Source organism: Rhinolophus hipposideros (genome assembly GCF_964194185.1).
Source record: "Rhinolophus hipposideros genome assembly, chromosome: 18".
In the NCBI taxonomy this organism is placed as follows: domain Eukaryota; kingdom Metazoa; phylum Chordata; class Mammalia; order Chiroptera; family Rhinolophidae; genus Rhinolophus; species Rhinolophus hipposideros.
In genome coordinates this window covers 16,112,576-16,135,675 of record NC_138064.1, presented here as the reverse complement: position 1 = coordinate 16,135,675, position 23,100 = coordinate 16,112,576, and the positions used below count along the sequence as shown (strand labels likewise).

Here is a 23,100-nt window from a genome sequence, read left to right as displayed (position 1 = left end):
TTCTCCTAAACACTCTTGTCTGGCAATACTGGCTGGTGCCTTGATGCCCAGGGCTTCCATCCAGTGCCGAGCCTTTACTCCTGGACACTCTTGGCCCTTACCCCCATCACCTTAACCACAGGCTTCCCTCAGGATGGTGGCTTTTGCTGCTGCCTTGACTTCATCAGGCTGTGTCTTCCTCATCACCTACTATCTTCTCCCCAAACATTCTTCAACCCGGGTGGTTCGCAATGTTGTAGATCTCGCCTCTTATGCCATCCCAGCCCCACCTGAGACAAGTTCCTGAGCTGGGGATGACCCTCCCCCAATCTTCAGATGTTGACTAGTAGAAATAAGATTTACTGTGTCTGTGGTATTTTTATGATCCAGTAACCTCACCACAAAGGGAAACGAGGGTACTCCAGCATGTCTTGTGTTAAGTGAACCCAAACTGGCTCCTTTTCTAAATGTGAACAGTTCCGCTGTTTTAGTAATAATACATTCAAGAATTCTGCAGTGATGGACAGAACGTGTCAGTACAGAGTTATGCTTCTAACCCCTGGATGGCTGTTAGAATGTCATAAGGATACTATAATGTCCTTATACCACTCTAATCATAAACTTTGGGGGCTGGAACCTGGGCAAAAATTTTGCAAAAGCTCCCCACCAGATTCCAATGCGCAGCTAGGCTTGAGAAACACTGGTCTAGAGTTCTCAGAAATTTCCTTTCTCTGTCTAATAATCTGGACAGCGTCTACCCATTTTCAGACTTCTGATGTCCATCCTAGTCTCTTTCATCTCATGCACACTACTCTCAGAGGTACTGTGAAGACTAAAGTGATTCAGTTTCTGGTAAATTTGGGGGCTGAACTGAAACCCAGAACCTATTCAACACATCTAGGTACCCATTTCCTAGACTTTCACCTGTCTTGGGTCTCAATTCCCTCTTCTCCGTGTGTCTTCAATTCTGTTCAGTTAGTAGTCTTTAGGAAAGACATGGAAAATAAGTAGAGTTGGAACAATTATTTTGAGCCCTGATGCTTTGTGACATGAAATCTTCCACACCCAGGTGTTTATCTTTCATTTGTTCATCGGACTCTGGATATATGTTTGCAAACTGTTTTGTAGTTTTAACCACTTTCTGCAAGCCTCAGCTTATTTCTGATGTTACTTCTGCAGAGATTATCCTAGCATATTTGTGTCATACTCTTACCTACGTAGTTCCTCTTAACTTGAAAGGGTTGCTTTCTGGCTCCTCCTTTTCCCTCCCAGTTACACAGGCATTTACCAAAGTGTTGTCCTTCACCCACTTCTTCCTATAGACTTTAGCTCTTGATCATCTCACCCACACTGATGATTTTAACAAGGCAGCTGTTAATACCCATTCTGCTATCTTTACTCTCCTTCTCATCCACAGTCTGGTGGATGGCTCCTGGATTTGTCACTGGGACATGAAGCCACCTGGTGACGTTAAGAGCAAACTCATCACTCCCGCATGCTGACACCTCTGACTTCCCTGCCTCAGATGAAGACACCCACCTTCTCCTAGTCCACCCAGACTCCCTCTCCCAGATCCCCCAAAACAGTGATTCGGGGCTAGACCAGCTCTGCTTGTTTCCCATTCTTCCATGCCCACAACCATCAATCCATTTTAGGTTCCCATTGGGGGGGTTTCCACTTTTTCTCTCCCATCACATCAATCCACCTTATGTTCCTTTGCCCAGTTTATCTTCCCAAAAGGTTCCCAGAATCTCTTCTCTGCTCCAAATTCCCAATGGTCATGGAAGTAAGTTAAAAATCCTAAGCTCTTCACCATACAGTTAAATTGAACTAGCTTTAGACTCTGGCCCCATCTACCACTTATTGAGTGTCACTAAACTTCTGAGTTGTGTCCTCATCTGAAAAGACGGCTAATGAAAAGTATTCATTTTTCGTGAGGTTTTGACTGAAATAAGGCATGTAACACACACAACACAGTCCATGGCAGACAGCATTCCATTATATGTTAGTTGTCATTACTCACACCTCATCTCCCAGGCCTCACACAGACATACATATGCTACATCCTACACTCTCCCACGATTATCTTGTTCTGCCTGGTCCTTGCCAGTCCTTCTGTGAGGAGCGCCCTTCTAACCCGCTCTCTCTCTTCTATCTGTGGAAATTCCCTCCACCCTCCAAAGAGCACATCAAGTGTCACCTTCTCCGTGAAACCATTTCTGAAACCACTCCCACCCCCGGTTTTGTTTCTCTTCTGAACGCCCGCGTTACGTGTGTGCTCTCTGAAAATAGGCCATATGTTTCCTGCATTGTGACTCACTCTTCCTACCCTGACCACTAGACATTACATCTATCTCTCACTGCACTTTACTCATCTTTACATTCTGTGGGAAACTAACTTACAAAGATGGGTAGCAATAACTGTTGAACCAGCCTTCATTAATCTGAGTTAACAAGAAAAAAAAGTTTTCTGTGTGAGCACGTGTATATATTTCCATAGGAGCCTTCTTCCTTTCCTCTTCACTGGAATCATTTTGGATTATATGTGTGCTTCAGAACACTTTAGTTATCCTTTCCTTTTTTGAGGTCTCTTTACCATTTTGTCTTTGGCTCTGAGAGAGGTCATTTCTTTTGTCTAAACTGTTGAAATGTTTCTAGAGTACATGGCTTCTTTAGGGATTTCATCTCCTGGTTCCTGGCATTTTACATCATTGGCCAATGTTTCTGTGTTTCTTTTCAGAGATACCTCCTTGTATTATTTTCTCAGTCTTCTTACAAATCAAATGATCAGAAAACAAGTAAAGAGTGTATCAGAAGTTAGCAGAATGAAACTTCCAGCGGGTTTTATCAGCACATTCGGCATGCATGCTAGAGTTATCGTCTCTGGGGAGAAAGCACCATCTATATCTATAACCTCTGCCTGGAAATCCATCAGATTGATGCCACTACAACAACGTTTCCAAGCAACCTTCCCCCTTATCTAGCAATTCACCTTTAGGGTCTGAATTTCCATAAGCCTGCTTCTTTAAAGCAGAATATTCCCTCCTATAATCATATTTTAGTCATGAGAACCACCCTAACCTACTGGATGAGACAAATCAGATGATCCTATCTATGTCCAAATTGTAATGTTTCAAGTTTACTTTGCTTAGTCCTCAGAGGCTGCAAAATGGAAAACAACTATAGGTATTATAACCACCATGCTTCCCAGGTGTGTTTTATTATTATTATTATTATGAATTACTGACGTTCTCTTCCTCTGTTACTGGTCTTATCTTGTCTATGCCAATTGTCCTCCATCCAATCAAGTTTTAATGTGTTTTTTTTTTTCTTTCCATCAAATTTCAGTTGAAAGCTCTTGATCAGCTTAGCAAATTTCTTGCCAAACACATTTGTCCTCAAAGGTGCCAAGAGCCTGCCCCACAAACCAAACCCTGTTTGTCAACGTTATCTGTGCTTCAGTTATGTGTACACTTTCTGTATTTTCTTCCAACTCATAGTCTACCTTCCCTTGAAAGGTAGAAATACCACACATCCCTCACCAGTCCTTCAGCTTCCTACCATGACTTCATAAGACTAGGGATACATTTGAAGTTTCTTTTGAAAATTTAGTGTATTCTTATGCAAACCAATGAACAAGGGTGTTAAGTGGTAGATCTGATATTTTAGCAAGTTATCATGAACACCTTCACTTGCTGTTTACCAATATCCATTCTCCCTGTCTTTTCTGTTTTCAAATTCTAGGAGTATATTATCTTCTCCTGAAAAAAATCCCTTATTCTGCAACAGGCCTTCCAGTAGGGTGCATCCCTCAGATCATTTTCACCTTCTTCAGTAGGACAGTTCCCTTCATGTTGCATTTTCCTCCATGTAATCCCGAGAGCCGCTCTAGAACAGGATGACTGAATTTCTGATTAGAGAGGGAGGAGTCCACAGGTCAATATTAATCCCCCCACTCTTGAATAGTAAAATCAGAAACGGGCTGAATTTTCTCCTCCTTCTACAGTTTAGTCACTCTTACTTATCCTTCCATGTCTCAAGATGAAGAAACACTTATGGATAAATGTGTGCTAATAAAGGAAGCTATAGTGCAAAGACCAGAGGCTAAAGGAGAACAGCCATGCTGATGAAAAGTCAACTCAATACAGACCTATAAAGTATCTCCTATGTGTCCATAGCTGTGCTAATCTCTAAGGGATGGAACTAAATGACAGAAGTTTAATCCAAGGAGGAAATCACTCTGATCCAGGAGGAAGATGTATGTAAATGAAACAAGAAGAACACAGGTCAGGGTGGGACATCTAATAGGTGTTGTGGGCAGCAACAGGGAAGTAGGCAGTGAAGCTGGAGTTGTGAGGGAAAGCTTGAAAGACATGGCCTGCGGGGAGCCTTAAAAATGTGGCTGGGAATTGACTAGGTAGAGAGGAATGTGGAGAGGAATACTCATGCACTATTTCTCAAGCCTGGCGGCATGTCAGGATCACCTTGGAGAGCATCTATAAAATACCAACTTCTGGGCCCACTCCATACCAATTCATCCAGACACTCTGTCTGGACAAGGGCATTTTGACAAGCTCCCAGGTGATTCTGATGAGCAGTGCGGGTTGAGAACCACTGCCCTAAATCTTGCATCCATTCAGAAATGATAGAAAAACTTACTCCACGGAACTGTCTTCTTTTAGTATTTAATTTCATGTTAGTATCTAATGCCAGACCTACATCTACTGCATCTAATTTGCATGACATTAAAATGCAAAGCAGGAAGTGACTGAGCAGTTTAAAGGGCAAGAGGAGAGAGCACCCCCCCACACACACCAAGAACTTTAAATAACATCTTGTGGTTTGAATTTTATCAGTGGGTGTTGTTAGCCTCCCTTCACTGACAACTGCTGGCGGAAGCAGGGTAGAGTTTTAACAATTGGCACCCACAGACTACATTTCATCACTTATCTAAAAAGACTATCAATTGAGTCACTATAAAATGTGAACGCGAATTTTAAAATTTTCTCTATCTCCTATAAAAACGTACTCATTGGTCTTTACAGAAATGTAAACATGAAGCTAAGAATGAATATTGCTTCATAAGCATTAACTGAATGCTCTCGAATAACAAGAAACTAAATACCTAATGGTTAATGTATCAGATGTACATTTCGAGTGTACCCCGCTTTGTCTACCTCGCTAAAAATAACCCCAGGACTGAGAATCTAATTTTAACCGAATTCTGTAAAACAAATTTCCCTAGATATATTTTGGGGGTGTCCTTCTAGAATGGCAGGAGCACTAATAAACGATGCCTTGTAAGAGGCCCAAAAGAAAGCAAGAAATCACTAATTCATTGAATCTAGGTGGGGAGAAAAAGAGTTACAGGAAGTTTTACTCCTAGGGAAAAGACTGCTGCAAGAAAATGCACTACAACATTTTAAAACTACACAAGCTGAAAAATGTTACAAGGAGAAATAGAAGGAAAAGGCAGAGAAAACAGGTTTTCAAAAGCTGGGGTGGTTATTGGTAGACTAGAGCTCAAAAGGCAAGAAAAATGTAAAAGCCCCCTTGTTACTAACGCCAACAATACAATAGTTCTTTTTCTCCCTCCAGCACAATATATAGATCTGAAGTAATCTGAAGACTGTCTTATTTTATTTTTGTTTTCTTTTAATTTCGTACAACTGGCACAGAATCGGATATGTGGCAGATCATTTATCAAACTGATGACCTGTGCTCCCTCCCCTTTACACTAACTACTAGAAGATTTTTACTAAAACTTATTTTAGCTCAGAAACAGGAAAAGAAATATTCTAAAGTATCAATTTATCAAGCTTAAAAATTTTGTAGAAAGAGGGATCCTAATTGTTTAGGAGTTTGCATCAAATGAGAATGTTACAAAAGAGAAAGAAGTACTAGAAATTACAAATGAGAAAACCTCAGTCAAAATGGGAGTTGTAAATCATGTTATCAAAAGTCTAGCTGGATTCCATCAAATTAAAGGTAATTTTCAGCAACTAGGACCCTGATCTTCACTCTCAATTCCCCTATGTTGTGTATTCATTGCAGACATCAGTTGAATCAGAGAGTTTAGCACACTGAAGGTGTTTCAATACACCACTTGGTGTTTCAATATACCATTTGGTGTTCTTTCATCAAAGAAGTCCCAGTGCTATGCCAATAGCGACTCCCCCACCCTAACACACAAAGGCAAAGCCACCCCAGCACAGAACAATGATAGTATCTCCTGAAAAAATGAGAAATGCTTCCGTTTCCAGACCTTGGTCAGACCTCAATGCTTATTTATGGTTTAGAGAGAGCTGATGCCAATTCTGATTCACCATGACCGGGTGTGGAAGGTGTATTTCTCAAAGATGACGAGACACATATACATTTCAGCACAAAGCTCTTCTTACAAAGTAACATGGATACTTCTCCATTGATACTGTTCCCTTCCCTTGAGCCCGAATGGGCTTGTGATTATGGCCAAAGCGATGTTGTGTGACTTCACAGCTATGTTAGGAATAGTAATATGGGGCTGTTTGTTACACAGCATTAGGTAACTGCAACACTAGACAGGAACCCTTGGCAGACTCCAAGCTAGTCAGGTGGGTGGATGAGAACCTGGGGTCAAAAAGACTCATAGTTCAACCAGGAGTAATGCCACCTCCTCCTGATCCTCAGGGCAGCAGGCTCTTCCTACCACAGCATTCCACTTTTGTCCTGTAAGTCAGACTTAAAAGAGGGCTCTTTGGTCAACAAACCCAGTTCTCCCTTAGAAAGTCACTTATATGAAGCCCATTGTGGAGTGTGTGGACCAGTTAGCTCATCAAGGTGGGTATGTGTCTGCTAGTGACAGAGAAATCACAAATGGGACATTGGAAATCTAAAACTGGGCACAAAGATAAAAAGATCAACAAACCCCAAAAACCCTTTCAATATACTTTTTCACAAACCTCAAAACTTCTCATTTGGCATTTATCTTCAATAGCTTAAGCAGCAGTTGGGAGTGAGTTCTCAATGGACAACTGAGCCACAGAGAAATTGTCTTACTAACGTCATAAGATTAGCCAGTGGGGGTTCAACTGGGACAAAACCCAAGACTGTACTCTCCCTCAAAAACACACATCCAGAATGGGAAGAGGGAATTGAAGTAAAAGTCTAGGTGGATACATTTAAATATTGCTAAAGGGTACTTTTATTATTAATGAGTCAAAATCCCAAGACCCAGTCAATCTTTTGGTAAAAACACTGAATAACTCCTGGGCCTTGGCCAGAAGGCCATCTAGTAGGTCCCGCAACGCCAAGTGCCAAGAGCTAATTTGCACCACACACAGGACGTGCTGAGGGCAATCTGTACCCAGAAAAGACAGAAGACCAACTCACTGGGGCTGAAATGAACCCTGAAGGATCATGAAACAAAAGATCAGAAAATATACCAGAGCTGTCCAATAGTTCTTAGGTGCCATCTGGTACTGCAGCCGCCAGCCACGTGTGGCTAGGGAGCCCTTGAAATACGGTTAGTGCAAACTAAGAAACTGAATTTTAAATTTGATTTAATTTTATTTAAATTTACATAGCCACCTGTGGCTGATAGCTACCATATTAGACAGAAGAGCTTGAGACCACACCATTCTAAACCATTTATTTCCTCCCTCATTTCCTTTAGCACAACATGAGAACAGCTCCGGACATTTCTGCCTCCTGAAATCTCCCAGGTATGCACTCACTCTACCAACTCTGAAAAAGTCCATGGGTGGCATACAGCTGAGTCACCATAAAGTATGATGGCCAAAACTGAAATGCATTAAGTCATTTAAGAAATTTTCTTTCCCATTCCCTCCATTGTTTGGAGAGAATACATTAAAGGGTGAAACAGGCTATTAGTTTTCTACATGAGGTCAGCAGGGATTTACAGTAATAAGCCCTACTTCAACTTGCAGGTATTTCAAACTGTGTTAGTACAGAGATAAGCTACCCTAAAAGGATCAGACCCTCTGACTCACACAGCTGCAATGGTAAACCACGTTACAAAAAGATGTATGAAGTCCATGTATCATTTAGGAATGGCTTATACCGTGTTTCCCCAAAAATAAGACCTAGCCGGACAATCAGCTCTAATGCATCTTTTGGAGCAAAAATTAATATAAGACCCAGTAATATATTATATTATATTATACTATATATTGTATTATACTTTTATATTATATTATGTTATATTATGTTATGTTATGTTATGTTATGTTATGTTATGTTATGTTATGTTATGTTATGTTATGTTATGTTATGTTATGTTATGTTATATTATATTAACCTGGTCTTATAGTAAAATAAGACCGGGTCTTATATTAATTTTTGCTCCAAAAGACACATTAGAGCTGATCGTCTGGCGAGGTCTTATTTTCAGGGAAACATGGTAACAGCTAGTCAGTTTTTAGAAAATAGTCTATGACATAAACAAAAGATTATATTTCAGAACAAAGAAAATGTTATCAGTTCAAACAATTATCAGATGCTATTTTTTTTTTGGTAGATGTAAATATTTACTACTTTCTACTATCTTCAGATGGCAACAAAAGTCTACCCTCAGCCTGCCAGATGCCTTTTCACAGAAAGTGGGGAGGGATGAGGAGAAGCTTTTTAAGAGGATTCCAGCACTGAATTTACAAAGTCCTAGAAACAGCTCAGCAATGCTGCCTAGTAGCTATCACTTGGCCTGCAGGCAAGCTGTGAATTTGGCAAGGAAAGTAGAAATTCACCACGAAAACAGCCAATTTCCCAACAGTCAAGTGTTTCCATAATCCGATATCCAATTTACCAACTCAAATTTATGTTAGCCACTGCCCAATATAATGCTACAATTTCAAACAAACAGATATTCTCAAATAAAAGTTCCTATTCCAGACAGGCATTCTCATAGACTGCTAGTAGAATGTAATTTAGTACAGTCTCTTTAGCAGACAAGTTGGTAATAGAAAAGTTGTCTTTCAAAAATAAAAGCAATAGGCAACACTGCCCAAAGACAAAACAACTCAGGAAATACTGCATCCAGAAGCCCTTTCTAAGAAACCTTAACGACTAATGATGATGAAGCCCAGCAAACAGTAAATTATGAAGAACGACAACGTAGTGGAAAAGACTGATGGTTAAAAGTACATTGATTAGGGTTAAATATGTGTGGGGTGGGGGGCGGGGGGGAATAACCAGGGGAGTTATAGCCGAGTGTTAAAATTATAAACCCTAACAAAACAAAAACCTAACATCTGAAATCAGGGAGTGACACTGAGTGAAGTGTTAGATTGTTTATTATGTTGTTATATTAGGTTGGTGCAAAAGTAATTGCAGTTTAAGACATTAAAAATAATCGCAAAAACCGCAATTACATTTGCACCAATCTAATAGCATGCTCAAAACCCATTCTGACTCCCAACTATCTTCTGAACTAAGAATAACTAAGAAAATTAATCCACTTAGTGTAAGGAAGATTAGCCATTTTTTTCCCTTTTGTTACATTCGAGTAAGATCAAGTAGAATATTTTACTTTTAAAACTAGGTTTAGTTTCAGCTCAATTTTATACATTATTTCTGCCCATTGTGTGTGCCCATCCGCCCCTCTATTCGTCTCTCTCATATATGTATAGAGACAGTCCTGAAATAAATGTTAACATTGGTTATTTTCTGGTTGAGACTTTTGGGTAATATTTAATTTCCCCTTTGGACTGTTTGTTTTGCTTGGTATTTTTTTAAATAAGGGACACGTATCACTGAAATAAAAAGAAAACAGTCATCACTGGTCTGATTTTGATGGTTCATTTTCCTAAAATGGTCACCTGATCCAGGCTTCTCTCAATTTCCCCAACACTCACCAATCTCAGATTCTGACTCAAATCCCTCCCGCAGTCCTCATGCTCTGACCCCGCTTTCTCTGGTTGTTGGAGAAACACTACACTCCAAGATGAGAGAATGTGCCTAAGTCATGCCTCCCCAGTTATCTAGCAGGGGAATGCAGAAACCTTCCAAGAATGTAGATAAGAAAAATCAGTGGAGCTTGGGTCTTTTATCTAGAGGTGTGAATGGAAACCACTGACACTGGGAATCCCTTCTGTGCTACTGGTATACCACAATGGTGTTACACCAACACACACAAACTAGATTTACAGGAAGTGAAGGTAACTGTACCACTAAGACCTGTTCCAATACCTACCTACCCCCTCCTTTCTCTCCTTCTCTTCCTTCCCTCCTCCCTCTCTCCTTCCTGCCCTCTTCCCCCTATCTTTCAAAGAAAGTTAAATAAACAAACCTTATTAGATGACCTGGAGGAAAGAAGGAAGTGTGGGGTGTCTGGGTCCAGGGAGGGAAGATGGAAGAACTATAAGGAATACAGGGTAGTCTGTTTCCAAATTTGTAACTGGATATGGTCTGCTCTACCACAGAACTCCAAAAATGCATTCCAGCCATAACAGGTCAGCTGTCTGTGTTTTGCTTATTACATAGCAGAAGTCAGTGGTCTTGTTTTATAGGGGTCCCTGTCCTGCTCTTCCTGTCCTCCATCTTAAGGAGTAAGAGCTGCAGAAATAAAAAGTTATGAGTTCATTACATCAGAGCTTATTAGGTACCACATAGACCAACCTATACAAGTAACACGGTTTTTAAAAGTTAGATCCTGAAAGGTAGGGTATTTTGTAATATATATTTTGTGTGTGTGTGTGTGTATACACACACAGTGTTTCAGAAGTTTCATTTTTAACTCCTAATTTAAGCTCTCACTTTTTTGACAGTTCTCTTAGACAAGTCAGTCAGCTTCCATGTAATGTACCAGCAAACATGATCCTTCCTAGAAAGAGCAATACACAAAGACTAACAAATCAGACTTCACATCTGAAAAATAAAGGTGTTATCCTGGATCATAACTATTCAAAATGCGCTCTGCTAAATACCAGTTTCACAGGGCTCTCTGTGGGGGAGAAATAAGTCCCCATAGACCAGTCACCTTGCCGAGTGCTCCTACATTCCCTCTTAGATACATATTAACACATTAAATGGTCTGAGAGGTCCTGCAGTTAAAGCAATCAAACAACAAAGCCAGATCTGTTACTTTTGTTGAACTTATTTCCAAACATATCTGACCTGAGGTGACACTTACCAATATTCCTTCAGCCTGAGGATCCTGTCTAACTTTAAAACTCCATTATCCTATGAGTCCATGAAATGATTTGAATTCCTACCTTTAAAGGTTGGTTTATTCGTCATGTAGGTAATAGCTTAACGTGCACAGGCACCATTTCTTGGCTACGAATCGGGCTTACAACAGCCAGTAATAATACTTGGATACTCTCTGCTTATAGTTTCATGTCTAGACTTGGGAGGTGGAGAGAGTCATGAGAAACCATGACTATGACATAAAAACCATTTGCAATGTTCAGAGACTGGGACCATGCTTTTCTATTTCACCTAATCTTCCCTAAGCCTCTTCTTGGTCTCTCATCACATATCTTTCGCCAAACCCAACTTCCTTATTTGCCTCCCCTTGCTTTCTAAAGTTTACTACTGGGACTCCATCATTTCTATTTCGGTCTGAAATTACTCTCAAGAGGAAACATCTGAATGGGAAGTACAATGTCATCTGAAGGAAAGGAGAGCTACTCCAGGGAATGGCACTCTAAGTTAACTGGACAAATTGCTCAAAAAAATCTTATGGGAAATATCTCAGAAATGAAATACTCATGCAACTGTTATGCAGACTTACCTAATAACACAGCTCTAAGAAGTCTGCACTATATTTACCAAGCAAACAAGAAAATGGGTAAATGGAATCCATAAAGTATTCACTTAACAAATCTTTATTGGTCACTTACTGTTGGTCAGGCACAATTCTAGACACTGGTGATTGAAAAGTCTGAAACACTGTGCTACAAACAATACCACAGAATAAACTAGAAAATTCTGTAATACCAATCCATATGATGACTTTGGGAAAAACTTTCTAAAATATTATTCAGCAATAAAAAGGAAAAAATTGAGTCATACTACACATAGATGAACATTGAAAACATTATCCTGTGAAGAAAGAGAAATAAAAAAAAGGCCACATATTGTATGATTCCATTTATGTGAAATCTCCCTAATAAGCAAATCTAGAGGGACAGAAAGTAGGTTAGTGTTTGCCTGAGCCTGAAGGTAGAGGGAATGGGGAAGTATGGGATTTCTTTTGGGTGTGATGAAAATGTACTAGAATTAGACAGTGATGATGATGGTATAATTTTGTGAATGTACTAAAAAAAAAAAACGCACTGACTTACATACACTCTAAAAGGGTAAAGCTTGTGGTATGTGAATTATATAGCAATTAAAAAATCTTCCCTGCCTAAAAATAATCATTGAATCAAATAAAATCAGATATGCAGTTACCCATTTTCTCCCACAAAAACCACTGGCCCTGAGGGGAATATCTACTTTGCTGAATTGGATATGTGATGCTGGGATCTAGTCCTAAGATTCAAACAAGAACTTCTTTTCTATGCTCTGAATGACATGGAGAAACTCCAATAGGAAAGTTTTGAGAACTCCACCAGGATTGCTTTAAAATGTCATACGTCATTAAAAACAAATGAGCAAACTAATATCGACATGGGAGCTTATAATGCCCTCCCAGTCCACACAAAGCCTTCTGAATCTATATGCTCTAGTGAACTCACGGAAAGGAAAGAACGAAACAGCAAAAGTCAAAGGTCAAAGTCAACTCCAACACGTGGAAACAGCAATACACAACAGCAAGACTTGTCAACCCTGGCTGCCACGTTAGTCATTCCAGAACTCACAAATAGATCACGGAGATTCCTCATTTTCGAGGTGACTGACAATCATCCAGAAATGAAACATGGGGTCCTCCAAGATCTTGAAGGCTTTCTTCTATCCTGGTAGGCAATACCAGCTTAGATCACTGAGGGCCTTTTTCTAAGCAATCAGGAGTGTAATTAAAGCCCTTACAGAAAGACTTGAAAAGCCAAATCTGGATGTGATGTGAAAATGACCTTTCCACTCTGAGACAGCTGGTTGATCTTTGATCTGTATGCTTAACATTTAGCAAAGACTCTGGCCCACAGTTGAAAAACAAGTTACTGCAACTCTAATTCTCAGAAATACCACCACATAGGTTAAAATAGATACACGTCTGTACACAATATTCACACAAGTCACTCATCAAAAGAACAATACAAGCTAATGAAAAGCCTGAATTCCATTGTTTGCCATCAAATGAGCAAAGTGAATAGAGGAAGCACAAATAATCTCAACTTTTGAGAGGTTATGTTCCAAAAGGTAATTATAAATCAGCTATTTGAAACTCAAAGCACATTTTTTTCATAGAAGTATGTTAGCTTGTGGTCATGTAGCAAGGGATCCCAGAGATATCGAAGCAATGCACTTGAATCAGAGAGCTGATGGCACTTCTTATAGGGGGACGTTGCTTTCCAAGTTCAACTCCAGAAAGTAGCTCAGAGTGGCAGTACCCCAGCTACAGCATCAGGAAATAGTGTACACTCTCTCTCGTCCCGTCATTTCCCGGGAACCCTAAACCAATGGACAAACACAGGCCATGGCCCACGCTGGGAATCCCACCCTCCTCTCATTCATACGTACAAATCCTTCACAAGGAATCTATATAAGGCTGGGACCATCTGTGGCTTTTTGCTACTCCCCCCAAGTTCTAATTTCAGGAAACCTTAGCTTATCTGGAAATGAAAGTAACAAAAGACTTCATATTATGGGATTTTAAAAAAAAACAAAAAAACTTTTGTTGAAGTACAGCTTTCATACAGAAGTCCAACTGCTGGATTAAAACAAAATACATTTCAAAGGGAAGATAATGAAGTCATGACTTCCGGCAACTTCTAAATGTCCCTCAGTGAAAACAGGTGAATTTTTTTATCACCATTAGTATGTTCTCCACCTTCTTCCTCCACAGAGGAAGTACATAGCAGGCACCTCAAATTCATTTGTGGAGTCTGTACCTTTACCCCCTTAGTAGCGTGGATGTGATTCACTTTTCAAAAACCCTAGAATAACTCACATACACTGTGATGGGGACTAATGGGATTGGGCGGGCCTCAGAAGAGGTATCACTTATGTAGAAATAGAAAACTGATGCTTAAAAAAATATGAATAATAACTACCCATAAATGCTGAGTGTCCCAACAGAGCGCAGTGAGATGGCTCGGACAACAGCACACACCTCAGTGTTAGAAAGGCAGGACTGCCCTTGCCAGAGTGTGGCCTGGAGCAGTTTCTCCCTTTGCGCCTTGATTTCCTCAACCGGGAAACTAATTCACATCCAGGGAACTGTGTGGCTGAATGACCAGGGTGGGAGGGAAATTCATTTTCAGTGGCTACCTTGGTGCCTTTAGAACATGGTTTCAAAAATATGTATTACTCATTAAACAATGAAAGAAACAAAGTGCATTATGGGATGCATCATTATATTAATAATAAACTCCAACTGAGAGTTGTAAGAACGCAAACCACCTTCGGTTGTCCGCCCCCACCCTCTGCTTGTCCCATCGCCTAGCTCTCCTCTGACTTACACTGAACTGCCACCTTAGCCCCTCATCCTCAATCTAACCTCATTCTAGCCTGATCACCTGGTTCTGACTCACGGCCTTGCTGCTAACCCTGCTCTTTGTGCCTAATCCCCCAGCCAGGCTTCAGGTTTGCAGGTCAAGGATCTGTGTGCCCCCCACAGAACCTGCCATACTCTCACTGATGGGGAGCTTCTTGAGGAAAAATGATGGATCAACCTCTTATGGAAAACCACAGAGTTAATTGTGAAGACAAAGTAAACTAGTCACCTTAGGGTTCATACAGAAGGAAACAATAAAAGAAAATAAAAGCCAGGGTTGAGTGACAGTTTTAGGAGCAGAGAAAAATAAAAGAAAAAGCAAACATAATCTGACCATCAAGTATCTCTGCAGTGTAGCGCCTCCTCCCTACACACATGCTGTAGCAGCAATGGGACCAGTTAAGGAAATTCTTCTTCACCCTTAGGGACAGCAAGTCTAAGCCTAGAAGATAGTTTCCATCAATAACGACAGATTATCTTTCAAGAGGGGGTCTTCACAAATCTCAGTTCTTTCTTTAAGAGGGCCACCAAAGAACACAAGGCACACGTGTTGAATTGTCTCCTCACAATGGAGGTCGTCAGGACTGGGGGCCGGCACTATACATGGTCTCATCTGTAAGAGGGGCTCCTTTCTTCGGCACCCTTCTCTCCAAGAATAAGCCTTTCCCTCTGCGCCTCTCCTTCCCCCCCCTACCTGGCTACTGAGGTGACCCAAACCAAGGGCAGCCACTGCACTGACCAAGCTAAACTAACCAGATTCACTTTGTCCAGAATTTGGAAGGTAGACACAGGGAGAGACACAGGCCTTCTTTGATAACCACAGGACTTAGCTATTTTCAGCCACTTGCAGGGGAAGCAGACATGAAACAATGGGAAGGCAGACAGAGAGAGGGACTGAAGGACAGACAACGAGAAATAGACCGTAGGCACAGAGAACTCAGAATGAGACACACAGACAGACAAACATATATATATGCAAAGAGACAGAAGTGGGGCACAGTATCAGACACACAAAGAGAAACAAGTCAGATGGAGAGGCCGAGGGCGGTGGGCGACCTGGTGGGGTAATGGAAGGCTTGATGGCTTTCTGCCATGTTTGACCTGCCAAGTTCCAGCAGTGTCTCTTGATTTCTGTCCTGGGGCGCTGCAAGCTATGCCTGCACCAGCCTAACAACACCCTCCCTTTCCAGATCCAGTTTCAGATAGTGCTTTCCATGTATAACATTAGAAAAGGAATTTTAAATATCAATACCCAATGAGAGGAAGCACTGGCAAATTTTGATACATATTGCTGATAAGCAAAAATATAAATAAGCAAAAATATATGGGAAACTTATTTAGTAATTGCTATCAAAATGTTAGAAAATATTGTTCCCCTCTTACCAAATATTTGTAATAGGGGGAAAGTGAATTATTAATGCCCAATAGTAGAGGAAAAGTTATGCAAGTTATGTCTAGAACATATTATTTTGTACCATGAATATTGCCGCTAAAAATATTCATGAAGAATGTAACATGTAAATTGTTCATGTTAAAAGAAAAATGATAAAAATAAAAATTCATAGACTCATGTAAAAATGTATTTTGAAAATAAGGATCACAGGAAACAGCCAAAGAGATGTTGAAGGGCTAATCAATGGGGATTTTGCCCTCTCTTTCTTACTGATTTTCTGTATTTTCAACAATTTTATGAGAACATAGTCAAGATGATATATTTAATCACTTAAAATGAGAAGGAAAAAAGTCATAAGAGTCTATCCCCTTACACTTTTGTACTTGTTTTTCTCAAGTTGTGACTTTCCTATGACACCCAGTGTGGATTCCTACATAGAATTACTGACAGGAGAACCGTCGTCACCCAATCCAGTTTCTTCCCAATAAGGTCACACTGACGTTTATTTACTAAACATGTCCTCAATGCCTGCCCACCTAGCGTCAGGCTAGGTTTCACTGCTGTGGATACTCCACACAGAGGCATCTCATTACTCTCTGAGGCAGTCAACTCCATTTTTCAATGTTTGGGGGATGTGAGTGATCTGCCGCTTAGTCAGCGGCCCCACAGCTACATAAGCGTCTCACCAACCTGATGGCGGTCAGAAGGCTGTTCAGGTGCAACAAGATCCCTCTGTCCTGGGCTACTTAGATCTATAACTGTGCTCCTCAAGGGTCCACCCAAGAATCAGATTTGTCCTGGCTCAGGGTGTTTCCCTTCTTTAGGGATAATACAAATCAACTATATGTAGCTATTAGTGTCCTCTTTTTCATGTCTTTATTTATGCATACATATGTATATGCAAAGGGGACAAGGGAGGAGGCATAGCAATGTCTCATTTTATATATGTCTTTGTGTCTTTATAACTAAAGAGCACAGTGGACCTATATATATATATATATATATATATATATATATATATATATACACATATATATATGTATGTATGTGTGTATATATATATATATAAATATATATACATGTAATTAACATTCAGAAAATGTTTTAAAGATTACCGAATGGTATGACCACAGAGTTTGGTGTTTTAAGTACCACATATATGAGCACAGCAGCCAAGAGCCTGGTAGGCTTTCTACTGACCTGTAGGTATAATATTATAAAAACTCTCCTCAGTTACCCCTTTCAGCATAAACCCCAGAAGCCTGTGGAGAGATAGAGGGCAGGGAGGTCAGTATACTTATCAGACTTTCTTATTTGTCACCTGGGTCTTGGAACACTAGGAAGAATGACCACCTATATCTTTTCAAGGTATCTACGCCAGATATATTTTCAAGAATAGCAGAAATAACCCTATTCCAGCCCAAATACTCCAAGACCCAATTGTTCCCACATCTCTGCGGGCTAGGTCTCTCTTTTAATAATAAACACTTTCTATCTTCCAAGTGTCCAGTCAGCCACTTCTCTGCTTAAAGTGAGAAGTACTATAATGAAATGTCTCAGATTCTGTAAGGATGGCTTTCCTTCCAAGTTAAATTCCTGAGGAAGAAATCCTTTCTGGCAAGAGCGTTCTCTAGCATCTAGGGGCTAAATATGCATTGAGCCGCTCCTATTCAAATGGGAACATTTCACTGACTTTCTCTCTCATGGTGTGTAGCAAGCAGCATCAGAAAGTTACATAGAGAGGAGAAAAGCAGGAACAGAGGTGGGTTCCACTAGTTGTGTGTTTAAATCGGGCTTTCTCCTTTACACTTCAGAGAACTGGTTGGTTTGTCATGTCCAACTCCACAACTATTATTTTGCCCATATTTCTACTGTGGAATCGGTTGAGTAGAATAGCTGTTTTGGTTTCCATGGATTACTTTTAAGACCAAATGGCACATCTGGAGTAAGAAAGATAAAAAGCTTATTCAGTTGAACACCAATTCGTAAAAAAACTCTCCCGTTTTCAGTTTAAACATGTCAGGTCTTGTCATGCCCCTGTTCAAATATCTTCAGTGAATACTCATTGCTTACAAATCATAGATAATCTGGCTATAAATCAGAATCATCCATGAACATTTTAAAGAAAAATACACGCTCAGGTCCTCTTCCTGAAGATTCTAATTTAACAGTCTTGGGATCTAGGTATGAACGTTTTTTTAAACAGCTTTTCACAGAAGCTTTTTTTGGCACAGAAGCTTTCCAGAGGATTAAAATACACAGAACTGAGGACTACCACCTTACAAGGAGCCTCAAGTCTCTCAATTCCCATAACTACCCTCCTCACATTTCACCTTCCAGCAATACTAATCCACTTGTAGTTCCCCACAAACGGTCTCTGAGCCTTTGCAGCAGCCACTCCTGACCCATGGTGAACCTGGTAGAGTAGCCACCATCTCCTGGTTGTAACGCAAACGAGGCTTTCTATCCATTCCTGCCTAACATTCCCAGATACATGAAAGATAAAGGAATCTAAACATACCGCTACAGAAAATCACAAAGGAAGAAAGCAAGACGAAAGGAACAGAGGAATTACAAAACAGCCAAAAAACAATGAACAAAATGGCCATAAGTACATGCCTATCAGCAACTACTCCAATCAAAAGACATAGAGTAGCTGAACGGGTTAAAAAAAAAAAAAAAAAGACCCATCTATACTCATTTCAGATGTAGACTCACTTCAGATGTAAGGAAACACACAGATTGAAAGTAAAGGGATAGAGAGAGATTTTCCATAAAAATGGAAACCAAAAGAAAGCTGCAGTAGCTGTACTCATATCCGACAAAATAAACTTTAAGACAAAGACTGAAATAAGTGACAGAGATCATTGTATAATGATAAAGGGGCCAATCCAACAAAAGGGTATAACACTTATAAATATTATGCAGCCAACATACGGGCACCTAAATATATAAAGCAAATATTAAGAGACCTGAAAGCAGAAATAGATCATACAGTAAGAGTAGGGGACTTTAATACCCCACTTTCATCGATGAATAGATAGATCATCCTGACAGAAAATCAATAAGGAAACACTGGCCTGAAACTCCACATTAGACCAGATGAACTTAACATTCCCAGGTTGCCCTTGTGCATAACTTATTCTAGCAACTGTATTTATTACAATAAAAAGATTTGTTTGCATGCCTGTCTCCTTGTTGAACTGTGAAGCTTCTGGAGGACACTGTTCTTTTTCATTTTTATATCCTGCTGTCTAGCAAATTATCTGTCATATGATAGGTACTCAATAAATGTTCAGTGAATGAACTAATACATGCACCCAATATGAACGTAATATAGCCAAACTGTAACAAAGAATACTGGTGGCATTATTTGGTTTGAGTTGAGCAAAAGAAAACTTGAATGAATATAATCACTAATTTTATTAAATTAGCTTCTCCATAATATGCTTTGGGTTCTAAAAGTTATTTAAGAATCCTCCAGCACATAAAGAGAAAGCTCTCAGCAATGTTTAACTCAGTTAGAAGCAACACTACTTTCACCTTATGTCTAGAACTCATTTCAAGGTGACACATATGACTTCAATTCTAGTCTTAGACACTGCAGAAAGAAATGTCTGAAAGAAGCTGGCAGAGGAATTGGCAAGACAAAGATAGACTGTACGTGCAATTTAGAGTTTTCTGAATAGCACTTTGCTAAGCTACATACAGGCTTACAGGATTTAAAATATGACTTGGAATACCAACTGTGAGGCCAACTTTTTTATTTTTAGATTTTTTTAAGCAGAGTCTATGGCTGTAAATTCAACCTACTCAGTCTACAAATCCTCTAAACTTCCTTCTAGAGAACAGAAAAGCACTTGGCATTTCTCCAGGTTTCATTTTATTGGCATATGTAGTTGTGCTGGTAAAATTTTGGTAACTGAAGAAGAATTAATAACGGAAGCGCTAAATGATTCCCAGGATTACTGCTTAACTTGGCAAAAAATATCCTCAAGCACAGGAGAAGCTTGCTTGTGGAAATGCGCATGGGTGGATTGTTCAGTTTTTTTTCACAATGGTACGTTTGCTTGCCGTTATGTCTTGTGTTCTCAGACAAGTGGCGAGGGGACGATAACAGAAGGATCATAATTTTCAGAGAGAAAATGAGATTAGAGAAAACTCAATGACATGGTAAAAATATTTTATGTTTTATACTAACTGTGCTTTACTGTTCAACACCTTAGCTTCTCAATAGTTTGTTTCTTATTTTTTTAAATCAACTTTATTGAGGTATAATTTATATACAGTAAAATGCACCCCTTCATAAGTGTATAGTTTGATGAGTTTGGACAAATGGAAATGCCAATGTAACCACCACCTGAAGCAAAACATAAAACTTCCTTCATCTGAAAGGTTTCTTGTGCCCTTCTGCAGTCAACTCCCACACTCACCCCTCTATCACTGTTGATTAGTTTTGTCTGTTCTAGGACTTTGTGTAAATGGGAATCACACAGAAATGCTCTTTTTGTGTCTGTTTCTTTTTCTCAATGCGATGTTTTTGAGTTCCAGCCACAGTATTGCTAGTATCAGCAGTCCCTTCCTTTTTTCCTTGCTGAGTAGCAGTATTCCATTATATAAATATACCACAATTTATCTGTTCACCAATTGAACATATGAGCTATTTCCAGCTTTTAGTAGTTATGATGATGAAACCACCATAAAATTCATATGTAGGCCTTTCTCTTGAGTAAATGCATAACAGCAGAACTGTTCGGTCAGTTGTTAGTGTGTTTCACTCTAGAAGCTGCCATACTGCTCTCCACAGTGGTTGTGCCTCTTTCAACTCCCACCAGCCATGCCTGACAGCTCCAGTTGCTCCATATCCTAGGCTACACTTGGTATTGTCAGTCCTTTAAATTTTAGCCTTGCAGGTGGGTGTAGGTATATCTCATTGTGGTTTAATTTACAAGGTATGAAATCTGTTTCCTTCAACATTCAACCTGTTTGTCTTTCTGTGGAACACAGACACTGCGGAATAATGAAACATCACAGGGTTCGGGTCTGGAGTCTTGAGTTTTATCACCAACTTTGGCACTAAAAAGTTGCATAATGCTGTAAAGGCTATCTACCCTGACCTGTTATTTTCCCTATCTACAAAATGGTTAAGTCAGGCCAAATGAGACTTAAACTCTCGTTCTAAATAAAAATGAACATAAATGAGTTTTATCAAAAACATCATATTCCTTTTATAATCGCTAATGTTATTTTTGCATAACACCCCATGGTTTTCAAATAAATTCATATATATCCTATTTAACGCCAAAGGAATAATTCTCTCCAAAACACCACACATTATAAATAAATAAAAATTTTCAAGAAAGGAGATTCCATCTATGAAATTCTCCCTCCTTTATTTGGTGCTTCGAAGCTGGTTTGCCAAATCAGTGAACCTTAATGAATTTTCTTTCATAGTCAGCTGGCTTAATTCCAAATTGTACCTGTTTTTAAACACTTTTATGATTCAAAAAGCATAAGTAAACACCTTTGGTCATTTACGTTTTGCTTATTAAGTTTTAAATTGTATAGAGTGACTCAATCAGCACATCAATGAACTTCATTTGCTATTATGCCTTATCCATAGACAATATTTCTTTACTATTATTAAGCCTCTATCTAGTAATGTATGGAAACTAAGCAAATGCCAAAAGTCAGTCCTCATCCTTTGGGTTCCTGTAAGGCAAGATAAGAGTAAAGTGAAGCTGAAGGCAAAGTGAATGATAAAGGCAGGAAAATATCATACATTCTTCATGAGGAAACTTAAGGAGTCAGGTGAAAGGGTAAAGTGTAATCAAAGTTGAGGGAGAAATGCATGGCAAAACACTAAAGGAAATTAGTTTTCAGTTCCAAAGAAATGTGTACGGAAAGAAAAAAAGTGCAAATAAAACAACTGGTATTCAGGAGGATATGAGAAACTAAAAAAAACACTTTTTATCTTTAATTCCTGTCTAAACAAACAAATTATATATTGCCTATCCACGATTCAGATCACACTTAACAAAGGTTTCCCGTACCTTATGCTAAAGATATCTCAGAATATGCCAGCAAAAACAGAATAAACCTTTTGTTGCTGACAGTGAAAAAGACATGGGCTCCAGTGGGAGGTCTATTTTCATATGAACTGAAAGAGTTGAGTTGCAGCTTAAAAAAGATCACATCAGATATTAAAAAATATATAGGCAGTGTACTTCTAAGGGCCTTTCCTGTTGCGGAAATGGAAAATAACCTACCTGCCATCAACTCAGTTGGTCATTAACCTTTCCCGGGTCACTAACCTCTTTAAAAAATCTAATGAAAGTTATGGTCCAGTCTTTCCAGAAAAATGATCAGATGACTGCACAGCCCCAAGAGGTCCAGCTCCCTGACAACCTTGCATGGAGTCTTTAAGGATTTAAGGGCTCTAGGTTTAGAGGAAGGACCCCTAATTACATAAATTCATCATTGAGATTTCTGCTAACAATCAGTCAAATATGACCTATATCCAAAAGAAGAAAGCAAACTTCTCCTAATCCAAACCCCAAATACGTGGCAGAATTTAAAGATGATTTTTTTTATCCCCCAAATTATCTAATAATCTCATAGGAAGTACAGGTTGAGAGGGAGAAAGTGAGCTGTGGGAATGCTCTCAGACATCCATTTCCCAACCATTGCCTCAACAGCATGGTAAGCTAAGAAGCACGAACAGTCATTTGAGTAGGTGGTGTTAGTGCCTTGCATTTCTAGAATAGGTTTATTCTAAAAAAGAAACGAATTCATTATGGAGCACAGAGAGAGAGTGAATGGCTAGCAAAAATGTATGTGAGCAGACTGATAGATGTGCTTTAACTGGAAACATGCAGAACTATAGATGAAAAAGAAGGATAATTTGGGGATTCTGGGTTGTAAGGCAGGTATCTGTGGTAGGTAGAATAATAGCCCCCAAATATTTCTACATCCTAATCCCTGGAATCAGTGAATGGTACCTTAGATGGAAAAAAGAGAATTTGCAGATGTGATTAAGTTAAAGCCCTGGGGATGGTGAAATTATCCGGGATTACTCGTGTGGGGTCAGTGTAATCACAGAATCCTTAAAAGAGAGAGAGGAAATCAT

At 39.5% G+C, this 23,100-nt stretch overlaps 1 protein-coding gene across 6 annotated transcripts in view; it reads right to left on the bottom strand.

The window, feature by feature from the left end:
• OSBPL3 (oxysterol binding protein like 3) overlaps positions 1-23,100 on the bottom strand; it is a 166,961-nt gene that overhangs the window by 93,000 nt on the left and 50,861 nt on the right. The window contains exon 1 of one of the 6 annotated variants that reach the window (XM_081080273.1): positions 12,783-12,975. The exons of the other annotated variants lie outside the window; for them this stretch is intronic. The gene's annotated coding sequence lies outside the window, so the exon portion shown is untranslated. Of the gene's footprint in view, positions 1-12,782; positions 12,976-23,100 lie in introns of those variants that run through there. 6 annotated transcript variants of the gene reach the window in all.